The sequence below is a fragment of the Empidonax traillii genome, unplaced genomic scaffold (genome assembly GCF_003031625.1).
Source record: "Empidonax traillii isolate 1590-97213 ecotype Southwest subspecies unplaced genomic scaffold, ASM303162v1 scaffold389:size961896, whole genome shotgun sequence".
NCBI classification, from domain to species: Eukaryota; Metazoa; Chordata; class Aves; order Passeriformes; family Tyrannidae; genus Empidonax; species Empidonax traillii.
The window spans coordinates 96,983-104,934 of NW_020955582.1; positions in this window are offsets into that span (position 1 = coordinate 96,983).

Genomic DNA, 7,952 nt, shown 5'->3' on the forward strand with positions numbered 1-7,952 from the left:
TGGAACAGCCCATCCTTACTTTCCTTTATAAGCAGTGTCAGCTTCTTATCAACTTCACTTCCCAAATTCACCCTCCCATTTCCTCAATCTAAAAAATGGAACTAAAAGCAACTGAAAAGTTAGCAGAAGCAAGGGTGGCAATAGTGTTAATGATGGATATTTGCCATCTTATCAACTCACTCTAAGAGCGAGCTGAAAGCTACACAGATGAGTTATTTCTCTAAAAGTTCCACTTACTAATCTTTTCTGGTCTCCTCACATATCTGGGCTGCTGATTGCATAAGTCATTTGGAAGATGACATCAGACCTTCAGCATCAGGAAATGGAGGCATTAAGCAGTAGCTGACCACGAGATTCAAATAAATACAAAAGGTCTCTGTAATACTGATGCTGTACACAGTTCTCTGAATTTATTTTTTCCAAACACAATCTTGTGATACATTTAACATTAGTATACAGTGGTTAGTTTTTCAGCTCAAACTGGGAACTGAAAAAGAAAACAAAGATGACAAAACTGTGAATACACAGTCAGTTAAAAAATGCAACTTCTGAGGCTTTGCATCTTGATTTTTGCATCTTCAAAGACATCAAGTCTTTCAACTGACTCAAAAAGTGATAACCAGCTCTTCAGCTGGAATACTTACACCCCATATTTGAAAAACAAACTATGAAAAAGTAAAACTGAAAACATTTTTAAAGGACACATTAAAAGGAATCATTTCAACAATAAGTTCACAAACAACTCAGAAGGTAAAGCGAGTAAAAGAGGACAGGAAAGGATTGGAAAGCCACGTTCAATGTTTCGATTTAACAGTAGGTTGGCTACTTGTGCTGGTTACTTGGTTCTCAAAGGTAGGACAAATGCTTGGACAAGTCCCCTACAGTGAAAATATGGTATTTAATGTCTAAACATGCAGTTCTAAAGTTAAGGTGTAGAAACTAGAGGCTAACTTTCCATACAAGGGAGCTCAAATCTAGGAGTTCATAGCCAGATACACATAGCAAAGTTCTTGAAAGTCTATTATACAATCTGCTTGTAGAAACTCCTCTGTATTGCCACAGTAACTCAGTAGGGTATCAGGGAAGAAAAGGCCTTATTTGGTCATTAAGGTTTCAAATTCGCTTCTATTGCCACAGCCCTAATTCCTACTGACTTCTGCTCAGAACTGGAGCAGATTCAAAACCCCTAAAAATCAGCTGCAATAAGGCTCAGTCATGAATAAAGTAGCTGTGTTTAACTCCCTCTCTGAACTGCTGAAGTAATCTAACACCAGATGACCAAGTTACATAATTTCAAAATAAATACTGGGTACTTTTAAGTTATTTTTTCATTTGAAGACTTCAGTGACAGTAGAAAAGAAGAGAAGCAGGACAGAAGGTAATGATACTGTTAAAATTAACATTTCAAAACAATTAATTTACCCTAAAATCCCAAAACTGCTCTCAATCCATTCTCCACCCAGCCTATATTTGTGCTTAAGATTACCCTGAACCAGGTGCAAGACCTTGCCCTTGGCCTTGTTGAACTTCATGAGGTTCACATAGACCCACCTCTCAGGCCTGTCCAGGTCCCTCTGCATGGCATCCCTTCCCTCCAGCGTGTTGGCTGCACCACACAGCTCAGTGTCATTGCCAAGTTTGCTGAGGGTGCACTCAATCCCACTGTCCATGTCACTGACAAAGATGTTGAACTGCACCAGTCCCAATAACAATCCCTGAGGAAAGTCACTGGTCTCCGCTTGGACACCGAGCTGTTGACCACAAGTCTTTGAGTGTGACCACCCAAAGGAAATAGAAGAAAACACACAAGATGATGGCTTCAAGAAATGAAATTTATTGCTTCAGAAGCCAACCAGGGCACAGTGTGGCTGTTCAAATCCCAGAAAAGGGGATGATCAGCCAGTTGCACCTTCTCCAAAACTACCCACTGTGCATCTGACAGTGTGAGACTACTTCCCTAATATACTCAAAAAACTTTATGCAGGAAGATAGGTTGGAAACTGAAAACTCTACATATGGATGAGTTTGACCCTTTATTCTGGAACAATCATTTGACAACAAAGAACTCCTAACCAGGAAAAATAACAGCCAGTCTAAGCCTATGTGCATTCCTGCTCTGCTACCAATCCCCCTGAGAAAAACATGGGCAAAAAACTGGGAAAGTTAACACCATGCCCCCAAGCGACCTAAGTTCTCTCTTGGCCTGCTGTTACAACAATAAAAAGAAACCTATTACAACCAGCTTTAGTCAGCTATGGTACAGGGTTTTAGAGCTGAAAGAATCATCTCAGTCTTCTTTTTAAATCAATGGAGAAAGCAGGCATTTAACAAGTGATTCATCTGTTTTATTTGAGGCAGTGACACTGGGATTAGAAACATTGTGCTTCAAAATGAAAAAAACCAAGCCCTATAAATGCCCATTTCCCTCCACACACAATAAATGAAGTCCAGACGAAGAACCCTCTATGTTTAGTAAGATGAATCCTACCCAGTAAGCCCATGGCATATGTACACTCCTCTCAGAGACCTTTTGTTATAGCTGTTACAGTTTCCATCATTTCCAGACTATCAGGCAGCCAGAGTGCCTCCACGATGAGCTCTAGATGTACAATGGAATGGCAGATATTCAAGGGTATTCTAGGATTTCTAAGCTATCAGATCCTACTGTATGGACTGCACGGATCTGAAGGGTTCACCTTCCCACGTAGACTACTGTGCCTGGTAAACAGGAAAGAAATAGATCAGAGAACCTCTTTTTTTTCTGCATTGGGAACATAAACTCCATTCCACTGCAGAGTCTTATAACAAACTGAAGGACTGAAAACTGCAAGAATATATGCCACAAATTTCAAAGGAAAAAGAAAAGAATACTAAGCTGTATTCTTGATCAGAAAACCAAAACGTTAGCAACCCAGAATCTACAACACAATATGAAAAATACTCGTCTCTAATTGAAGACCCACATCATCTTCCTCATTCCATTTTATAGCAGCATTGAACATCAGTGGAGAAGATTTGCTATGAATCTTCCTACTCAGAAGCAGCTATAGATGCCAAGGAAAAGCAGTGCCCATATTGCAAGCAAAGTTTGATTTCTGAAAATCCAGTTTTATGTAATTTTTTATTTGATGGAAATTCCCCAAAATTAATTGCTAAAAAAACTTCCCCATATCTGAGTATGCATTCTGCATATTCCGCCATCTCTGACTTCAGCAGTTAGCACAAAACACCTTATTTATCCACCTGAATAGGTCCACAAAGGACATTATAGTTGCAGAGGTTATGTATTATACAACATGTGGCCTTCACCATCAGAACCATTTCAGCAGCAGAAAACCAGGCTTCTCATTAACACTCTTCTCCTCAACACAAGAAAGACATTGATGTGCTGGAGTGAGTTCAGAAGAAGAGTACCAATTTGACTGGGAGATGAAGCACATGATGTACATAGAGAGAATGGAAGAACTGTGTTTGTCCAGATTTTATCAGAGAAGACTCAGAGGACACCTAATTGGATAGGGATTTGAGCAACCTAATCCTTTTGAACCTGCTCTGTGCAAGGGGATGACCTTCCAGAGGTCCCTTTCCACCTAAATAATTTCATGATTCTCTGATGAGAATGCAAAAATGTGGAGAATGCTACATACAGCCTTGAGGAAGCAGTTTCTGTGGCTTTAATGCACAGTTCCATAATTCTTGAAGGATATTCAGTATTCAACATTCAGAAGCAGTCTCACCTAGCTGCATGTCAAACAATGGCATCTTAATATAGTTGGGTCTACACACAGACATCTCAGACTGCCCACAAACCTCATCACCCTTCACAGCAAGGATGGCACAGCTATCTTAAGGAAAAGGAACCATCTTATCTGCAAGACAACAGAATTAGCCAGGCACAAAGCCTATCCACAAAGCAGTGAGGCCACTCTCTATGACCTTTAAAATTCCAGCACTACCCAATGTTTTTCCTGCTGGAGAATTGGCTGGTTTTGTACGCCCCCAGATTCAGCAATAACAACCCTCTAAGAAGTGCAGAATGAATTGCTACCACATTTGGCTTCAAGATGAGTACTGCACAACAATACAGACACAGTTACCAAGATCCTCTTACGTGCTGCATATATTTTGCCAATACAGTGTGAAGCCATGAAGAAATATACTGCCAACAGAAGCAACCAAATGCGAATGCATTCTGCCAAAGGAACTTGCTATCTGCACTATGCCAACAGACTGTTTGCCAGCTAGCTCTCATGCAGATAAGGCCACAGATTTCCACTGTCTTTCAGACTCTCTGTCAGATTCCAGTATCAAATGGATGGATTAACATTCTGCAAGCAACAAGGTGACACTAGTTATCTTCATAACTGTTTTTAGTCACTAGTCAATACTAGTCAGCATGTCAATTTACACTATCATCTGTACTGAACCTTGTAAATACAAGGCTGCAAATATCTGGAACTACTTAATGAGATACTCCATATATGTGGATTTACTTGAGAAGTCTGTGAGGTTTCATATGCTGCTACATATATTACAGGCTTACTATTCCAGCATGTACACCCAGCAGACAGCATCCTGAAGTAGCTTTACAGGCTGTGCATTAGTACAAATCAAAAGGACAGATATAATTTGCTAACAAAAATGGTAAGTCATTGTTTATGTTTCACATTAGGATTTTGACTTTTGCTGTCCTAACAATAAAACTGCCTTGCTGGAAAACTAGGTGGTGATTCAGGGTATTCGAAAGTTCTCTGAAAATATGTGGGTTTTGCTGTTTTACAAATCCAATGAATAAGAAACTTTGTGAGAATATACTTATTCTGATGCACCTTTTTACAAGGGTTTGAAAGTCTGTCCAAAGAAAGAGAATAGACTAAGCATAATCTGATGATGAACCATAAAACAGGTTCAGTGAGGCATCTGATTTGCCATTTTCCCAGAACACATAATGTTCATCATTTAACTTACAGAAATGTTTTGTGTCTTGAGCTTCTTCTATCTTCAAAAGAAAAGATAAACATTAGAAAGTATTTTAAATGTTCTAGTTTATTAAGAAGGACTTTATTAATGAAAAGGTATGGGGGAGAAGAAATAAATGCTGTGAAACCAATAAGTTAGCAAAAGAAAGCTACAGTTACCCTTGCAATCCTTCTTTCAGAAACTGTAGCACATTGAAGAACCTGTAACAATTTTGGCCACACCTTTTTTAGCATATTCATAGCAAGACATCTACAGCAAAAGAAACTAACAAAGCAAACTTTCAGTCATAGGTAACACTCTAACAGATCATCTTCACACCCTCAGCAGAGAATGTGAGAGATGAAGTACAGGACAGATGAGTAAACATATTACCCAAAGGACTACATGACAGCAATCAAATGCTGTGATGGTATATATAGAATAAAATATGGGCTCTGTTGAAATAACAGAAGAGCCAGTGCCTGCCTTAAGGTAGGAATAGAATTTCGCAGAGCGAAAAGAGGAAGCTACACAATTATAGATCCCATTTCTTACGCCTATACTAGGATGTAAGCAAAAACATAAAAAATTCCATCATGTCCAGCAGAGATACTTGTAACCATGTCATAGAAAAGGTGACCTTGCCAGCCACGTGAGCAAAATGAATCATTTGGTCTCTGTGATAAACACTACACAACATTTACAATTAGTATTAATACAGATTAAAAAGAATCACTAGTATCCTAAGAAACTGACACCAGACAGACATATTCAACAGCAAAATGGTTCTGTCCAGCTGAGTTACAGATTTCTCTGGGATTCGAAACCCAGGAAGGTTCTCACCTTCCCAAATCAACTATCACTTAGATCAAATCAGGACAGAGATCAAGCTGATCAAGATCATTAGGAGAAAGAAAAGATGTGAAAACTGCTGACTTAGAGAACCTACAGTCTTCCACCTTGAAGGCAGCAAGATGTTTCAGGAATCCATATTCATAACGTGGCAAAAGAAGTTCTTCTCATTTTGGAGAAAAAATCTAAGAGAAGATACTTCCTTGGTGCATAGGCTGAGGCTAAAATTAAGACGGATTTCTTAGGGCAGAAAGCTTATCAGAAACCTTATCATGGGACACCATGACTACCTTGAAGACATTCAATAACTGGTGAACATGAGGTGTCCATCATCAAACTCCCATTTACACATATTAAATTTTGGAAGGACTCTGTAGTCGTAATTTCTGGAAAATCTATTCTGTATTTAAAAGGGATAATTCAAACTTCATAGGGAAATTTACCAAATACCAAATATCTTAGTTCTTTGAGAGGATACAGCAGAAGAAAACAGACTTCTAGTTTCTTTCTGAGTTTCAAGTTGTAACAAACTAGAATTTTGAAGCCAGTTTTATATTCCTATGATTCAATATTTGTTTGTACAGATGATTGGGTAAACACTTGTAAAGGTCCTAGGCAATTAGTAAATATGTTTATGGAAATATTATACTTAAAATGTAAACTGAATCACGTTTATTATCTAAAGTCTTTCAGAAACCCTCTTTAACCACCCTATTTTACAAATTAGAGAGAATTTTGCTTTTGAATTTCATGGTTATAGGATTGGCTCATCCTGACATGAGTTAAGACACACCCATCTATTAAGGATCTGTTAGAGATGTGCATGCAATCAGTAATATTTGCACCCTCACTGAAATAATTGTCCTTTAAAAAGAAGTTACCCCACAGTCATGCGGAACAGATAAAAATACTGCCAAAGTAAGTACAACATAAGCCAGCCCTCTAACTCTTCAAATTTTTGAGCTTTGGTGTAGTTCTGGTTTAAAAATATATGGATATTCAAGTTCTGTGTTGTATAGAGCAATAGAGATGGATATTCTTCCCATCTACTTATTCTTCCCACTTTAACACTGTTGTGAGGAGGTATTTCTGATACCCACCTACACCAGAGAGAATCTGGTCTACAGGCTGTTTAAATCTCAGTACACTGAAAGACATATTCAGATAACTGTTATAGACAAATCTTTTTGCAATATCTGCTATTCGTGGTTTTACCTATGTCCCACCAACAGGCCAATAAAATCACCACTCTAACCACTATTTTTAGGCCACATGCTCAGATTTTAGAATAAATGCTAAGACCCTCTTCAGCCAGGTCTAGCTAGAGGCTAGCTAGAACAGCTAAAGGCTAGCTAAAACAGAATTAACAGGATGACACAGTACAGCAGAATTAAATCAGATCAATTTAAAAATAGCATTCCCATAGTACATAACAAACACACAAAAAAATTTATCACGTAAATGTTATCAATGACTAGTATATTAAATCAAAAGTAACCTATAACTTTCATTTTGGCTGTAGGAAGTAGGTTTCCCATTATGATCTCATTAAAGTCCAAATAGGAAATGTAGGATGGATGGGAAAAGATATTTAGGAGAATTCTTGTTGTGAATGTTACTTTAAAGCTCCACCTCCTATGAAATACTTTTTAGAGCACAAACCAAGCAGGTGCAGGTTAATATGAGATTGAGACAACTAAGATCCTTCAGTACATTTTCTGGCCTGGGGTTGGGAGTATAGCAATGCCTTAGGTAAATCTTGGTGGATGTTCCTTGCTGGATAGTACACACAGAATCTCTAAGTCCTATCAGCATTGTATTGAGTAGACAGCTCTTTTTATACGAATTTTGATAATCAAAGCTAAGCTTATCCATTGGGTAATTATCTCTTTAAATTTTTTTATTCTTAATTAGAGGCATTTCTGGGATAGTGATGGTGTGTTCCCACTTCTCATTTATGCCTCTGGTGACTGAGCCAGGCTAAGGGTTAACTCTGGGTTAATTAATGTTTTATGTCCTATTCTGTGAGTGTAGACTTCAAGGTTTCTGAGAGTCTACAGGTTTCCCCTCCTGTTTTAAGCTTTTCAGGGAACAGGATGTCATAATATATATCTGCACTACTGTCAACTAAAAGCCTGTTT